Source organism: Protopterus annectens, chromosome 4.part0 (genome assembly GCF_019279795.1).
Source record: "Protopterus annectens isolate FY-2018-M chromosome 4.part0, PAN1.0, whole genome shotgun sequence".
NCBI classification, from domain to species: domain Eukaryota; kingdom Metazoa; phylum Chordata; order Ceratodontiformes; family Protopteridae; genus Protopterus; species Protopterus annectens.
The window spans coordinates 556,875,673-556,894,147 of record NC_056733.1 but is presented as its reverse complement, the minus strand read 5'-3'; the positions used below and the strand labels follow the sequence as shown (position 1 = coordinate 556,894,147).

Below are 18,475 nucleotides of genomic sequence, written 5' to 3'. Positions count from 1 at the left end.
GGTTATCTTTGTGAAAACCCCTGCTGATTGAAACTTTCATGCTTTCAGGCAACTTAACATCTTATGGTTCCTAATGTGGATTCAAATCAAGTAGGTTTCTTAGAATAATTACTTCTATAGAAAAAAAACAGATGCCAGCATACATTTTGGGCTGGCTTCCATGTCTCAGTAATCACTTAAACTGGTGCGACACTTTGTTTCTGGCTAAGTACTTAATCTGGTGCTATACTTGAAGTTTATGGCTACTGGATTTGCCAGGTGTAGAAATTCTGTACATCCCTGAATAAAGGTAAGGGTTTGTTTTAATAACGTGAAGCTGATATTAAATATACATAATACATAGACTGTTTGATTTTTCTGACCCTTTTCATATTTCTCTCCACACTCTGTGTTATATTGCTATACAATAAGTATTTTTAAGTTTATAAAAATAAGTAAATTGCTTTTTTCCACTCTACTTTTGCTCCCCCACAGTAACTAGTATACTAAATTTGCTGATTCCTCTCAGCCATCTTTTTTAATACCCTTATTGAATTATCACTTGTGTGTGGTATAGGGATACTAAAATAAACAAGTGCCCTTTTTTCTTCCTTCGTAGGTAGGTACTAGGCTATTGGCCCTAGGGCCTATGTAAGCCTAGCCAAGAAGGTACCCTGGCTTTCGCCACTAAAGAAACTTATTTTCCTGTGCCCCTGTTGAGCAGAGCCACAGAGGTGATCCCCAAGGTGAATTTCCTATTTCCCATCCAATCATCAAGATTTTTCTTGAAGAGTGCTAATGAGGAGTTTTGTTTGATATAGAAAGGTAGTTTGTTCCAGAGTATGGGAATTCTCTGGGACAAGAATCTGTCCCTCCAGCATGTTCTATTTATTGTGGTGACAAGGTTTAGGTCCCTAGAGTGTGTAGCTCAGATGGATTGGGATTTCTTTAAGTGGAGCATGTCCAACAGGTCTAGGTTTGACATAGCTTTGTATGTTAGGCAGAGATCGCCTCTGAGTAGGTGATATGTGACGGAGAAAAGCTGGAGTTTTTGAGACGCTCTCTGTAGGGCATCTGTTTGAGACTGGTAATCCTCTTTCTGAGGTATTTCTGTGGCCTTTCCAGTTGTAGATGTCTTGTGAGGTACATACCAAAAGGGGCGTTGTACTCTGTAATGGGTGTAATGAGTGACAAATAGAGGGTAATTATGACCTCTTTTTTCCTGGATGAGAAACCTTTTATGATGAGGTGTGCCACGTAGAAGGATTTCCTGACTACTGTGACAATGTGATTATCAAAGGAGAGACTACTGTCCATCTGTGCCCCAAGGTCTCTTGTCACACTTTTGGTGTTAAGTAGACTACCACCTATGTGGTAGCTCATGGGTACAGAGTTTTTACCAAAGGGGATGACAATGCACTTTTTGGCATTGAGCTTGAGGCCATGACTTTGACACCAGACATCTGTCTTAGTGAGGCCCTTTTGTAGGATGTCCACATCATTAGGAGTTTTGATTATGGCTCCTAGTTTGCAGTCAGCTGCAAACTTCATCAGCAAAAGACCTTCTGTGTTAGTCTATACTTCAGAAAAGTAGATAAAGAGGAGAGGACCCAGGACTGACGCTGTGGTACTCCACTTGTCACTGGTCTGAAGTTGAATTTGGAGTCTGCTACTTTCACATTGTGGGTTCTGTCAGTGAGCCAGATGGCAGCCCATCTTGTGACATAGGAATTTTGTCAAAGGAAAAATATACTTTAAAAATGATCAATACACGGTAGGTTCAAGTTAAGGCACTTTAATCTTGCATCAAGGAGACAAAAACGTCCTAATACAGAGTTTGTCTGACTAGAATCAGGAAATACAAGCATTTTTATACATTTTCTAATAAGACATTGCCTACCAAGCTGACGTAGTAAATCACAAGTTTTAACATCATCATTTTGTAGTGCTTGTTTATATGATTTTCTGCTTGTACTATCAATTTTTGTGAGAAACTTCCTAAGAAAAACAACGTGGCCTTGGCTACCACCGGTTAGATATATGCAATGTTACCATTCAAGGTACTATGGCTAATTTGAGCACAAAGCAAGTATAGATTGCAGTTCATTTCTCCAACAGTCCTTTGTCTGTTTTATCTCTTCTTTCTGCAGCTGTGCGTGTTCTCATACTTCGAACAGAGCTAATTATTCAAAATCATTACATTATAGAATATGGCATTGTTCATTTATTGCTTCCTGACCTAGCAGATAATCACCTGCTTCTCAAGTACATTTCCAAAAGGCATAAACATGAATATTGCTGTGCTAGCAATTACTAGGTCAGAGGGCATCTTGCAAGTTTCAGAAAGCACACTGCAGTTTCAAAAGCATCTTTTAGTCTCATATGAAATTAAGCTATATATAAAATTGTGCATATAAAATAGAATGAAAAACGTGTTAACTCATTTAGTTTCTAATTAGCATTAAGCACACACATTAATACATATTTTTCTGACATTTCCCCCCTGTTAATACTTTTTAATTCTATTTTCAAAAGAATGAACAGTTTGCTTCTTCTCCTTACCTCTTCCATTCAGGATTTGCAGTTGAGAGTCATTCAGTTTAAACTTATGAAAGTGTTTCAGTTTTCAACAATTCTTTAATTTCAGTACTTTGATACAAAGTCTCAGAAACTGATATATCTATAAATTTTTTGATCAACTTTTTCATGCAGGGAATACCACAACAAATGCATGCTCCTAATAGGAGTAATCCCACACAAATGGCAATCAGGATGTTCATTAGGATGGAACCCCACCCCCCCAAGCAAATTCTGGAAAAAGTCCGTCAGAGGGTTTGGGCCTGGTTTGATCATGGTCGACACTTGCTGGATCACCTCAAGATGGTCGTTTATTTCGTGCTGGTTGTCAGGAATATATGAACAGCATTCTTCTTTGATTAAAGCGCACATACCACCTCTTGCCGCTAGGGTGAAGTCGAGAGCCATGCGGTTCTGAAGCACCACAGTTCTCATAGCATTCAGTTCATCAGTCACTAATTCGAGAGCAGAAAAAGTTGCATTGCTCATATCTTCGAGAAGTTTAGACAGTTTTCTCAGCTCCCAAATCAATTTCACTGTGCCATATGCAGGGGCTATGCCTGCCCATGATATAATGGTGTCACTCAAGTCCATGTGTGTCAGTTTATCTTTGTTTTTTACAGAGTTATGGTTTCTCCATCCTGCTTCGATTCGTCCTACTGGATTCTCTGGTCTCTTTAGGTTTACTGCTGACCTCTCTGACGTTTCAAATTTTTCCCTGAGGCAAAGCTGCAGTGTGTCGTATGGCCGGAACCAGGTAACCCAAAAAACAACTGCCGGACCAATTCTTAGGTAGCTATTTATATGCTTTTTTCCCCACAAACAAAATAACAATTCTCTACTTTAGTATTGATATAAGCTTGCCCTGCACGAAACATTTTCTTATCAGTAATAGAAAGCTGCTTTAAAAGAACAGGATTATGTTGTATCTCATCAACATTTCTATGCATCTTCACGAAATATGCATCATAATTTGTATCACAAATAGTTTTAGTCTTACTGGCTTTAATATAATATTTATAAGAAACAGTCACATTGCAATTGCTCCAACCCACCTGAATAGTGTAATTCTTGTAAAAACATACAATCCCTTTTTGTGTAACAGGTAGGTACAATGCTATTTTGTCTTGTGATTTCACAGGTGTAGTATCAAAAATCAAGTTTTCCCAGGTCTCATTGAACCCTAGGGGGACAGCAGTCATTAATAATCCCCTGTATGCTCTCGGTATAGCTGTGCAAATCCAGCAGTTCGAAACATTAAAAGTCTCAGCATACACATATTTAATTGCTTGGTAAGTGTTAAAGTTTGGATGCCAGTCTATGAGTAATGCATCACGTTTGATCAGTTCAACTCTTGTGGCTGGGAAAAGGAAAGGCCACAGCAAAAAGATCAATGTTACCAATATAGCTATCGGAATAATCATGCAAATTTTCTGAGGTTGTTCTGCATCTCTGTTTACTCTATACCTGGTCATTTTGTTCTCGTTGTACAACATTAACAAGGTTTTTGTTCAGTTCAAAGTTCTTAACCAGTTTACAGTGTGTCAGATGAATCCAGGATGCTCGCTCTGCGATCTTGACTGCAGTGGGTGTCGACAGTAGTACCTGGTACAGTCCTTCCCACTTTGGAGAACTCCAGTTCTTTTTCTTCACGACTTTCACCCAGACCCACGTGCCTGGGGCTATTGCTGCCTCCGATGGTCTGGTTTGTTCTTTATCTGAAACAGAATTTAACTGCAAAAGTTTGTTATTCAAAAATCGCCTCATATACTCTGCAAGTGAGCTGTCAGCCTCCTGCTCTGCAGGCATGAGAGGTTTCCATTGAGATGTATAATATGCCCTCCCAAACAGAATTTCAAAATGAGTTAACCCTTTTGCATTTGGAATAGTTCTCATGCTCAACAGTGCCAGAGGTAGACAGTGCACCCAGTTCTTTTGTGTCTCACTAATCAATTTCCTAAGTTTGTTTTTCAAAACCCCATTGTGCCTTTCTAATAATCCTGCAGATTGGGGGTGGTATGCGCAATAATTTTTCAGAGAAATCCCGAAATAACGGCCGAGTTGTTGTATAGTTTGATTTACAAAGTGTGTGCCATTGTCACTATAAATCTTTTCTGGTATGCCAAATCTAGGAATAATTTCTTTAACAAGTACTTTTGCAACAGTAGCTGCATCTGGATTTTTAGTTGGAAAAGCTTCCACCCATTTGGAAAACATATCTATAATGACAAGGCAGTACTTCTTATTTTCGCATTTGTTCAGCTCTATAAAATCCATGCAAATAGTATGGAACGGATACGGTGGTGTAGGGAAACTCCCTTGCTTAGGTTTCAATGCCCCTTGTGCATGATGCTTGTTACAAACATGGCATGCTGCACAAAAATTTTTTGTTTAGTTTGTAAATCCATACGTCGTAAACACTCGATTCACTAACTGTACCATCCCCCCTGTTGAGATATGGCACTGCCCATGGCTCAACAAAGCTGCATATCTAAAGAAGTTAGATGGCAAAATCGGTTTCTTCTCTTTTGAGATGTACAGTCCCTTCTCAAAGATTGCTCCTCGTTTTATCCACTTTTGTTTTTCTACATTTGTAGTAAGTATCTGCATTGTTTTTAACATTTCTAAGTCTAAAATCTCAGATGGTTGTAATTCCTCACTCAAAAGAAATACTTCTGAAGCTGAAGCTGCTTGTTTTGCAGCTGTATCAGCCCTCGCTTTACCTTTTGAAATTCTACCCTGTTGCTTGGTATGAGCTACGCATTTGCAAATAGCTACTATCTGAGGTAACTGAATAGAGTCTAACAAATCTAAAATAAATTGTGCATGGTTAATTGGTTTACCAGTAGATGTTATCATTCCTCTATTTTTCCACTGCTGCGCAAAAACACGTACAGTAGAAAAAGCATACTGACTGTCAGTAAAAATGTTCACTCGTTTACCTTTTGCCAAGGTACATGCCCTTGTCAAAGCAATCAATTCTGCTGCTTGTGCAGATAAGTTGTGTGGTAAAGACTTTGCTTCTAAAATCTCAGTATCAGAAACTACTGCATACCCCCACTAGATTCTGTCCTGTAGGACCCCTCCTGCATGAGCTGGATGCTCGGCATCATCCAAGGGAACATCTGTAAGATCTTTTCTAGGTAGTGTCTTTTGCTCAATCTCCTGCAGACAACAGTGTGGTTTGCCATCTGCAGGTGTTGGGAGCAAGGTTGACGGATTCAAAGTTGTGCATCGTTCATTTGTCATATGAGGTTGGCTCAACAGTATAGTCATACAGGAAAGATGTCTAGCAGGAGAAAGATATGCTACTTTTTCTTGCAGTAAAATAATCGCGACTGCATGAGGCACTCTCAATGTGAGAGGGTGGAACAATACTACTGAGGCTGAAGCCTGCACTGCCATTGCAGCTGCGACTACTGCTTGTACACAGTGGGGCAGGGATCGTGCCACTGGGTCTAGCTATGATGAATAGTAAGCTATGGGGCGTTGTTTGTCCCCTTGCTGTTGTGTTAACACTGATGTCATATAACCTTGCTTACAATCTAAAGTTTAGAAAAATCGTTTGATAGTTTGGTAATCCTAAACTAATGAAGAAGCTATCAGTTGTTTCAATTTGCAGAAAGCTGATTCTGCTTCTGGTGTCCACTGTAATAAATCTTGTGCTGCCATAGGCTTTTTGAATATCAAGTTGGTCAGCGGAGCAGATTCCAATGCATAGTTTGGAATCCAACTCCGACAAAAAGTTAGTAGTACCCAGGAAGGACATAATTTCCTTCTTGGTAGTTGGTTTAGGTGCTTGTAATATTGCTGTTTTTCTGTCTTCATCTAATATTCTGCCTTCTTTGATATTACATATCCCAGGTATTTGACCTGTTTTTTCCAAAGTTGCAGTTTGTTTTTTTGTTTACCTTGTGTCCTTGAGTGGCTAAAAATTGTAGTAATGCTATGGTATCCTCTCTGCATTCTTGCTGGGTGGGGGCTGCCAGCAGAATGTCGTCTACATAAAGTAAAATCTGACTGCCTTTCGGTGGGATAAATCCCACCAGGTTACTTGCCATTTCCTGTGCGAATATTGTTGGACTTTCACAATATCCCTGTGGTAGTCGCGTATATGTATACCTTTTCCCCTGAAATGTAAATGCAAACCAATGTTGGCTGTCAGGGTGTATCGGTATTGAGAAAAATGCATTGCTAATATCTACCACAGAAAAATACTTTTGTTGAGGTTTCAAATCATTCAATAAAGTGTGTGGATCTGGCACCGTAGGTGCCATGGTTATAACTGCGTCATTTACAGCTTGTAAATCTTGGACCATACGCCATTCTCAGTTTGCTTTCCTAACAGGAAATAATGGTGTATTACATGGTGAATCGGGAGATTCTATCAAGACTCCTTCCTTAAGTAAGGCTGCTATTATAAGTTTGATTCCTATTTCTGCATCCTTTCTCAAGGGATACTGTCTCTTTTGAGGTTTAAATGCTGATTTTGGCATGATAGTAACTGGTCCTGCTGTATGAATAAGTCCTACATCTGATTTCCCTGTTGACCAGAGAGTCTCTGGTATGTCTTGTAAGGCTTTTTCCTCTTCCTCTAGTAAGAGTGCTACTCAGCTGTCCTCACTTGCCTGTGAGTGTACAGCTGGGTGTGTCTGCATTATCCAATTTAGTTTCTGCTTTTGTACTTCCTGTTCGGAAAGTTCTAACTCTGTCTGCTTTTCCCACCTTGTGACTTTTTCTCCTAGGTCTGCCCACTTCACATCTCTATCTTTAGTTAAACTCACATGTGGTAATCGATTAGATTTGTAAAGTGCTAGGAATTCCTGGGGCAATGAACAGCTCACTACACTGTTTCCTTCTGTGTCCCAGTACAAATTTCGTAATACTAATCTGTTAGCATGGTTTCTAAACAGTTCTTGCTCATATTCTTTATCAGGTCCTGGTTTGCTACAGTAATATAGAGTGCAATGCAACAAATGCTGTTTATCAGTGTTGAGAGGGGGATTTACTGATGGCTACGTTCATCAGTTCTTCGGTTACTGCCCCTGGACCAGTCGTAACTAAGTCCTGGCTGTACCAATAAAATGTTTCACCCGCCGGTCGCACCATAAAAGTATCCATTTGTCGCTGTGCTTCCATACCCTGCATAGTTGGAACTACGGCTATGCCAAATATCTGCATTAGGTCTCTGCCCAAGTGATTTACTGGGCATTTTGCAGAAACAACAATTTTGCTTTTCTGGGTCATCCCTGAAACTGGGTCAGTTATCGCTATGTTGTGGGAGAGTGGCTCCCGATACAGCTGTCCATTAGCTGCTTTCACTAATATGTAGTCAAGTGATTCTGAATTTTCTGGTAGTTCAGAAGGATGTATCATGGTCCATGAAGCCCCTGAGTCGCACAGGAATTTAACTTCCCTCCCTTCTACCAGAAGTGTAACTTCCAGTTTTGTGTCTGCTAAGTAGAGCTCTAGGCTCAATAATGCTAAGTCCAAAATTTTATTTTCTTCATTATCTGTGATTTCATGCACATCCTCTACCTCTTCTATCACATCCTCTACCCCTTCTACTACATTTGCACTTGTCTTTTCTCGTTTATTCCTTTCCAGTGATTCTTGACTACCATATAGTCAGTCCTCACCCTCCTTGTCTTCTGTGGTTACCTTTTTATTTTGCCTGCAATCCCTTGCTGAATGTCCCTTTTTCCCGCATTTAAAACATTCACCCCTTTTCTTTCTCTCTTCAAAGTCCTCTGATCATTTATCAGATTGTTTGTTTCACTGGGTATTTTTCTAACCCTTCTTCCCAGTTTGTACTACAAAGACTTCTGATCCGTCTTCTACTGCAAATACTTGAGTTTTCTTTTTCTTTTTGCTATTAAAATGCCTTTTGGCATGTCTTGCATATTCAAGTAATGACTGTAATCTACTTGTACGATGATCTACCATGTGCTCTGTAATAAAGCTGCTAATGGGTGCAATACTGCCTTTCAAAAATGCATTCTTTAGCAGCTGCTCATATGGAGAATCATGTGTTTGGTCTTCAGGTACCTGCATTCCACAATGGTTATTAAAACATTCTAATAATCTGGCATAATATCTATCAACAGTTTCACCTTCTTGTTGTATGCATTGATTAATGCAAGTCCAATCAGCCCTAGGCTTCCATTTCTCAGAGATTCGGTCTGTCAGACCTTTCACTCTGTTGTCCAGTTCTGCGTTGCTATGTGGGAGTGGTCTAAGCTCTGCATCACGGGGATTCCAGTTGCCACTGATCATGTGCCAGTCTGGACCTACAATTTGTCTAACTACTTTCTCTACTTCCTCTCCATTCAAATGGTAACTTAACCTCATGCCCTGCAAGTCTTCTAAGAATTTTCTAAAATTAACTTTTGGATGGGGAATTCCCTCTGTGGCTTTCCGGATGTCTTCCGGTGTCCACGGTCTATATACTAGAAGAGTTGGGTCCTGTCCTGCCTGCGGACTATGAGTGGACATATCTCTTCTACACTCATAGCTTGTGAATTTTTATTTATTTCATACAATTCAATATCCCCTCTTAAGTTGCGTGCTTGAGACCTGGTCTTGATAGGATCTCTGACAAACGGTTTTGGTTTTGCAGGAACAGCTGGGTGTAGCGGAGGTGGATCAGCTTGTCCACTCGCTTCATATTCTGGTAAGGGAAGTGGAGGGGGCGGAGGGGCTGTTGCTATTACCAAGTTATTGTCTTCTTTATCTAAAAACATTGCTTTTGAATTTTTAATCTTTTGTTCCCTGCGGTTTGCTTCCTCAAGCCACCTGTGTGCCTGAGGGACTCCTAATTGTCGTCGCTTTTTTAGTTGACCTTTTGTGTCTGTTTTAAGTTGTCTAACAAGTTTAATAAGTGAAGGTTTATCTAAATTACCATCAAATTTGTACTTATTAACCCATTTTGTATAATACCTAACATTATCGGCACGTTGTATTTGCATATATTTCGCGTCTTCGGTTAAGGGCGGGTCTCGGGAACTTTTTGTGCACTGATTCCCCATGTTGCCTTAGCTAAGTTAGAAATTGTTACATAACCCTTTTTATCACGTGGTACCACGACTTGCACCTTTTCACAGTTTATCTAGAATAACTGCCTACCTATTCTGTTTCCCTGATCTATGACAAGATAGCAATCGTTTGCACATGCAAATCTCCCTGACAAAAACAATAATACGGTAACAAGTCCCTGATCTAAAACAGAAAAAGGTAAATTCCTCCTTACCTGAGCCTCCTCGTGTTGATCCCACCGGAACGTTGACTCGTCCTCCAATCACAGATCAGAAACCGTGGCTGGCCTCTTTTGAACGACAATTCAGTCGGAGGTCTTTCAAAGCAGAAGAACCGATGTGGCCTCTTCTCCGTATGGGTTCATGCCACCGGGCCCAATTCTGACCTGAGCCAGAGTGAGAGATATGTATCTGGCTCGAAGGACCAATCTGTCAAAGGAAAAATATACTTTAAAAATGATCAATACACGGTAGGTTCAGGTTAAGGCACTTTAATCTTGCAGCAAGGAGACAAAAACGTGCTAATACAGAGTTTGTCTGACTAGAATCAGGAAATGCAAGCATTTTTATACATTTTCTAATAAGACATTGCCTACCAAGCTGACGTAGTAAATCACAAGTTTTAACATCATCATTTCGTAGTGCTTGTTTATATGATTTTCTGCTTGTACTATCAATTTTTGTGAGAAACTTCCTAAGAAAAACAACGTGGCCTTGGCTACCACCGGTTAGATATATGCAATGTTACCATTCAAGGTACTATGGCTAATTTGAGCACAAAGCAAGTATAGATTGCAGTTAATTTCTCCAACAGTCCTTTGTCTGTTTTATCTCTTCTTTCTGCAGCTGTGCGTGTTCTCATACTTCGAACAGAGCTAATTGTTCAAAATCATTACATTATAGAATATGGCATTGTTCATGTATTGCTTCCTGACCTAGCAGATAATCACCTGCTTCTCAAGTACATTTCCAAAAGGCATAAACATGAATATTGCTGTGCTAGCAATTACTAGGTCAGAGGGCATCTTGCAAGTTTCAGAAAGCACACTGCAGTTTCAAAAGCATCTTTTAGTCTCATATGAAATTAAGCTGTATATAAAATTGTGCATATAAAATAGAATGAAAAACGTGTTAACTCATTTAGTTTCTAATTAGCATTAAGCACACACATTAATCCATATTTTTCTGACAGATTTATACCTAGTTTAGTGAGTTTATCTATAATCCCAGAGTAGGGGATGGTGTCAAAACCCTTGGTGAGATCTAGATAGGCTGTTTGAACCACCTTACCCTCGCTTCGGCTTTGGTGACTGCTTCAAAGAAGTCTGTCAGGTTTAGGAGACATGATCTGCCTGTTACAAACCCGAACTGGGTGGGGTCTAGAGTTTGGAGATTAATGTGGCAGTAGTTCCCGGGTTCCATGGTGGCTCCCCCTTTGTGGAGTGGGATAACCGTCGATGTGTGCCATTCAGTAGGCACAAAGCCTGAGGTGAGGCTATGATTGAACATGGTGCTTAGGTGGGGTGCCAGTTCATTCTGTAGTTCATGTAGAATGCAGCCTGGGATGTTGTCAGGTCTCATGGATGCTGTGTTCTTTTACTTGTGCAGCCGTGATTACAGGAACATTGGAGTCATCCGGTGTAGAGATGGGCCCTTTAGGGGATGAGAGGGGGGTAAAGTTAGCACTAAACCTATCTGCCAGGATGTTGGCAGTATCAGTTGGCTCTGTATATTTAGTGCCATTGTGCTGTAACTCAGACCAGAACTGAGTGTTGCCATTGAGATTCTTGACATAGGTAGAGAATGCTTTGTGGTTGTCTTTAGAATCAGTGGCGATTTTTTTTTCATAACTAGCTTTGGAGGATTTTATGAGGGATCTCATCTTCTTACTGAGGCTGACCAGGGAGTTCCTCCGATCATGGGGTTTTACTCTCTTTTGCAACAGTTTCTTTCTTCTGTTGTGGAGTTTGTTTATGGCAGGGGACCACCAGATTTGCTTCCTTTGGTTCATTTTTAAGAAATAATAGGCTACCACAGTGAAAAAGAGAAGAATTTTGGACAAAAGCATGTTTAAAGTGATAGGACATCATTTTGGGTTGCTGAGGTGAGGGAAGAGTTGTAAAAGTACACAGATCATGATAGAAGTGAAATTGAAATGTTTTTTTTCTTTTTGCATAGGAGAATGACTAGGCTGATGCCCTTGGCTTGATTTAGCAAGAAGCTTTAAGTAGAAGCAAGTAACGAAGAGAATACTGAATGTAAAGAAAAGTTTTCCTGAGCAAATAAATGTTCACAGTGCAACATGAGAAGCTTGTAGCCGAAGGAAACGGTGTATGTGGCTGTCATGTTTCTGTGGAGACAAGCGATGGCAATATAAACAGAATACTTTTTTCTTTTAGTGGCTAAAATATAATGTTTTTGTAAAGCATTCATGTTGTTTCTACATTTGAGAGAAAAAGATAAGACAAAAACAGACAGTACTTTGGTGTAAGTAGAAGCACAGGCTGTACCACTAGTCGTGGCATGGACAACCTTAATTATAGGTCAGTTAAAACCTGTGGGTGTGTAGCTGTCAATCTGGGGCAATTGTTCTTATTAGGAGGGTTAAACTTCATTATTTGAAGATGTACATAGTTTTATGTGTTTATCTTAAGTTCACAGGTTATGGTGGTGTTCTGGATGTTTTTTGCTTTTTTGTATTTTTTTGTTAGGGTTTTCATTAAAACAAAATGACTTGTAAGATGTGACATAGGTTCAAATGAATATATCGAAAAACAACACTATAAAAGATCAACTAGCCACACAGTGTATGCATGTGACGCTGAAGCTGAAATTATATATAAAAAACTGTTCTACGTAACAGACGGGCTTGATACCTTATTATAATGGCAGCAATTTCAATATTATCTTTTAATGTGAATGGTTTTACAGGTATATTTGAAAAAGAAAGAGTATTAAACTGTATCAAGAAAAAGAAAGAGTATTAAACTGTATCAAGAAATGAAAGTGCAAATAGCTTTGCCATGATGATGCACATTTGGAAAGAACTGAGCATGTGAATTTGATAAAAAAAAAAAAGGATTTCATGATGATTATTCAGAGTAATATTTGAGACAAAGAAAAAGGGAGTACTTCTATTAATTACTAGAGGAGCTCTAATAGTGATAGAAGAGGAAAAAAGATATTAGTGGTACATTTGCAGTAATAAGGGGCTACAATCAAGGAAGGAGGAGGATTACATTGGCATGTATTTATGTACCACTTAAAACGGCTACAATGGAGATTAAGAAAATTCTGGGAGAAATTATCAGTTTTAAACAGGAAATATTACTTATAGGTGGGGAGTGGAGTATAATTTGCAACAATGTGGATATATCTAGATGGCCTAGAAAGGGAAATATAACAAAACAGGGTCGATTTTTGAAAAAAAATGTATGAAAATATTTGGTATGGAAGATGTGAATTCGGTAGTAGGAGCTGGAGAGAATTTATTTACTATTCCCCAAGATGCAAAAACTGAGCTAGGCTAGATATAAGTTATCAAGAGGGGAGAAGAATCAGGAAACAGTTCTTTTGCAGGAACCAGGAATTTATTGGTTAAAACACTCGAACCACCAGGTTAAAACCACACAAGAATAATCCACTCCACATTAACGTTATTGCAAAAAAATACGTTTTTGTCACAAAGCTGGACTTCGTCAGATGATACAATACCTCATACAGTTCCCATTTTATATACCATTCAATAAAGTCATTATTCAATTATTGCATTTAATTCAAAAGAAATGTTTTTCTTAACCATTTTACTAAAAAAAAACATGTTTCTAAAAATATGCCTTGAAATCCATATTGTATATTTCCTGTTCTTGCTGTACTATAATGTAGTTAAAATAACATTTAATATATATACTTTTAATATCTTAAAAAGTTTTAAAAGTTTAAAATTCTTTTAATAAATTAAATCTATTTAAATAGACCATTGTAGGTACATGTGTTTCATGCCATCTAGTGGCCATTTCTTTTAATGCAACCATTAAATACATTCAAAGCTCACAAATTCCCTAAGGTACAACTGTGGGTGTCCACTTATTCTAAAACTTTCCTTGTTTCTAACTCATGTTACATATATCCCCTATTACAGTAAACCCCATCATTAAAAAGGAAACCACTTTTAATACATTAGTAAAAATTAAAATGTAGAAGGTTTAGATATGTTTGAAGAAATTTTATTTGAAGATAAAAACATGTCCAATGAAGACAAAATAGTGAGTAGATGGTTGATGTAAATAGTTTTATACAATTTTTTGTTTTTTAATGGTGAATTTTTTAAACAAGTACAAGGTGTGGCTATGGGGGCGGCTTGCGCCCCCACCTATGCAAACCTGGTCTTATCCAAATGGGAGGAAAAATATGTATTAGAAAGTGAATTTAAGTCCTCCTGGATAATATACCGTAGGTTTTTGGATGATATTATTTTATTTTGGACCGGTGGGGAGGAAAAACTAAATTCCTTTTTGGTATACCCTAACAATACCTGTAGTTTTTTGAAATTTACTCACAAGGTGACATTTAACGCAGTGCAATATTTGGATATTGAAATATATAAAAATGAAGGGCACTTGGAAACTAGAGTTTATAGAAAAGCTACTTACTGTAACTCTTTCTTACACTTTGATAGTGCTCACCCTATACATGTGAAAAAGAACATTATAAAGGGTCAGTTCGTGAGAGGAAGTAGGATGACCAGTAGGGACCAAGGGGATATCCAAATAATTTTATTAAAGAAATTAGACAAGAAGTAGTTAAAGGAAGGGTAACTAAATTTACCCCATTGGTTAAAAAAGAAAAAGAGATAGTCATTGTACCCAGCATAAAAAGTAACAAACAACAAGAATGTTTTGATTTAGCCTTGAGCTTGGAATATAACACTATTAATAGTAAAATAAAAAGGATTTTCAACAAAGAATGGGATAGATTTATAGACCTAACGGAACTAGATTTAGGGGGCAATAGTTTGGTGAAGATTGTATATAAAAATTCCCTAAGTATAAGAAATCTTTTAGAAAATAAAAATTCTTTAGATCCACAGGATAGAAGGAGAAAAGGCACTTATAAATGTGGAAGATGTGCCCAATGTGCAAATATATCTAATAGTAACACCATTGATATTAGTAGTAGAGGGAAAACTATTGTTAATGATAAGCATTTTTATAATTGTGACTCTACAGGCCTAGTGTATTTAGCAACATGTAAAAAATGCCAAGCTTTCTATATAGGGAAAACCGAAAGGAAACTAAAAAGGAGAATTTATGAACACCTTAATGACATAAAGAATTGTAAGGAAACTAATGCTTTGTACAAGCATAGCAAGGAATGTGTTCAATCTAGTTTCATTTTTTCCGTATTAGAGCATACAGAAAAGGATATAAGAGGGGGACCCTGGGAAGAAAGGCTAGAATATCGTGAATTGTGGTGGCAAATGACGTTAGAAGCATACAACCCGCCCGGGTTAAATGAATACACTAGCATACTGCCTATTTTGAAACTAAGAGCAGCTAAATTATAACTGATTTTAATAGTGATTTTAATATAGGTTTTTAGGTATTTAAACCTTGTCACATAGTTTTTTAGTTTTTTAATTTTTACTAATGTATTAAAAGTGGTTTCCTTTTTAATGATGGGGTTTACTGTAATAGGGGATATATGTAACATGAGTTAGAAACAAGGAAAGTTTTAGAATAAGTGGACACCCACCGTTGTACCTTAGGGAATTTGTGAGCTTTGAATGTATTTAATGGTGGCATTAAAAGAAATGGCCACTAGATGGCATGAAACACATGTACCTACAATGGTCCATTTAAATAGATTTAATTTATTAAAAGAATTTTAAACTTTTAAAACTTTTTAAGACATTAAAAGTATATATATTAAATGTTATTTTAACTACATTATAGTACAGCAAGAACAGGAAATATACAATATGGATTTCAAGGCATATTTTTAGAAACATGTTTTTTTAGTAAAATGGTTGTTTAAGAAAAACATTTCCTTTGAATTAAATGCAATAATTGAATAATGACTTTATTGAATGGTATATAAAATGGGAATTGTTTGAGGTATTGTATCATCTGATGAAGTCCAGCTTTGTGACGAAAACGTATTTTTTTGCAATAACGTTAATGTGGAGTGGATTATTCTTGTGTGGTTTTAACCTGGTGGTTCGAGTGTTTTAACCAATAAATTCCTGGTTCCTGCAAAAGAACTGTTTCCTGATTCTTCTCCCCTCTTGATTTATTTAGTTTGGATTTGCACCTGCTGTTTGGTTTAGATATAAGTTATATTTCACAGGAACATGTGCATTTAATTGAAATTTTTGATACAGATCCAATAACTATTTCAGATCACTCCCCAATAACAAAGTAAAAATGCAGATACAGAAATAAAAATGAGACACTGGTGCTTACCCATCTATCTGTTAAACAGAGGAATTTAAGAAATGTGTAGTAGAAATTATTTTGTAGTTGTTAGGGACAATAGAATTTTTTTCAGAAAATGTAGGCAGGGAGTAGGATAAAATGAAAATGTAGTTTTAAAGTAGGGTAGAAATAAAAGAAGGAAAGATGGTTGAGAAGCAATAAGAATTATCTAGAGGGGCTGACAAAGATTAAAGTATTGCAGAATAAGAGGAATCTCACAGAACAAGAAAAGAGACAGCTGCAGAGTGCTTAAGAGAAACTAAGAGACTACCTGGAGAATATGCCTGAGTTTAGAAAGATTACTGTTAAGCAACTGTTTTTGAGAATAACTCTAGAGAACAAAAGCTTTTAGCACAAAGTCTCAGGCAACAAAAAGTGGGAAGGGATGGTGCCAAGCTTAGGGAGTGTACAACAAGGAAAATAACCGGAGACACTGTAGAGCAGTGGTCCCCAACCACCGTGCCATGGACCAGTACCAGGCTGCACAGAAAGAATAAATCTGGATAAACCCTAAAATGGAGAGGGGAAGAAAGGCTGAAAAATAGGAGCAGATTTTAATTACTGCTCTTATAAAATTACAAACTTACTTAAATAAAATGGTTTGTGTTATTCTGACTTTTCTGAAGGAAATAATAGTCTGAAACTCAAATGTATATGTAACCCATTATTTAGTAACTTCAATCTCCAATGACTGGCAACAATCCAAACATTTTAGGGAGTAAGGGGCCAAAACATAAAGTAAATACCTGGATATTTTTAAGTGTTATATTTTGGATATAAAATGCTTCCTCCAACACCATTAAGATATAGTACAGCAAGTTTGAAACATTAGGTGGAAGAATGATTTTACATCAAAAATATATATAAAAAATAATATAGTACTTAAAAAAAAATACAGCACAACAATCTTAAAAAGATCCCATTCTCCACTCTAAGCATAATAATGCCCTCTAGGCTGTGTGTTAATGTGTAATTAATGCCCTTCCAGGGTGTAGATGCCCAACGTCTGCAGCATTGGGCATCATAGCACCCCTGGGCAGGCCTTACTCACACATTAACAGACACCTTAGAGGGCATTATTGCTTGCTTATTACGTGTATGCGATGGCCAGTACATGGAAGTTCATCTTACATGAAACCAGTCTGTCGTGCAAAAAAAGGTTGGAGACCACTGCAGAAGTATTAGAAACAGTTTGAAAATTTTATGAAAATATGTGTAAAGCAGAGAAGTATGGAAATCAAGAAAAAGTACAAATGGAAATATTTTTGGAAGACTCAAATATGCCAAGGTCAGAGGTAGGTGAGGCTCAATTATTAAGAGTTAGGAAGAGATGAGATAAAAATGATGATATATAAACAGTCTACAGGAAAGTCTCCAGGAATAGATTGTATTCCTCGGGAAGTTTTGAAGCTAGGAGGGAAGAAAGTGATAAAGATCTGGAAGGTTTTGTTTAACAGTATTTTAAAGGGAGGAGAATCACCAACATCCATACCTCTCAACTTCTTAGAGGAAAAAATCTGGACAAAGCCTAATGATGGGGGGACAAATAGGGACATATTTTAAATATTGCTCTTACAAACTTAGAAAGTTGATAGAATAATAGGCTTTGCAATAGCATTAATTTTCTGAAGGATGTAGAGTCTTAAACTTAAATATTTGTCATTATTTAATGACTTCAGTTCCCAGCGATTTGCCAGACAGGTGCAGATTTTAGGAGGAACACAACAAAAATATGAAGCAAAAATCTGGACATTCTGCGAAAATCTGTACAGTTGAGAAGTTTGCGCAACATCATGGAAGAAAGCTGTGGTGGCTGTAATACCTAAAGCTTGTAATGACCCATCAGAGTTGGTTTCTTATAGGCCTGTTTTGATTCTAAACCATGATTATGAAGTGTTTGTTTATAATGACAAAGGTGATGTCAGAATTGATAGACATGGATCAGTGTGGCTTTGTGCAGAGGAGGCAAACATTTGACAACATTAACAGAGCATTGATGATCCAGAGGGAAGCAGAATGTAAGAAAATACAACTGTTTTACGTGGGTCTTTATGCAGAGAAAGCAGTCAACAGAGTAAGCTGGGATTTTATGAGTAGAGCAGTGAAAGCATTTGCATTTCCTGACACAATATTAAGGTTAATTAAGAGGATGTGCAAGGGATTGGAGGCGAAAATTTTAAGCGTTTGTGCATGTTTGGCGGGGGGGGGGGTTCCTCTGTGATACTTTCTGTTTGAGCCAAGTAGCCAGCCAGTGGAGTCTTCTTTCCTGTTTGTTATTTGCATTATATTTAGAACCACTGGCAAAGAAAATGAGGGACTCAGAAATTCAAGGATATAATTAATATGGTAATCAATAAAAGTTGGCATTATTTGCAGATATTATTATGTATCTGATAAAACCAGAAAAGG

At 37.7% G+C, this 18,475-nt stretch overlaps 1 protein-coding gene across 2 annotated transcripts in view; it reads left to right on the top strand.

Moving 5' to 3' along the window:
* KIAA1671 (KIAA1671 ortholog) overlaps positions 1-18,475 on the top strand; it is a 2,688,721-nt gene that overhangs the window by 1,538,082 nt on the left and 1,132,164 nt on the right. The window lies entirely within an intron of this gene.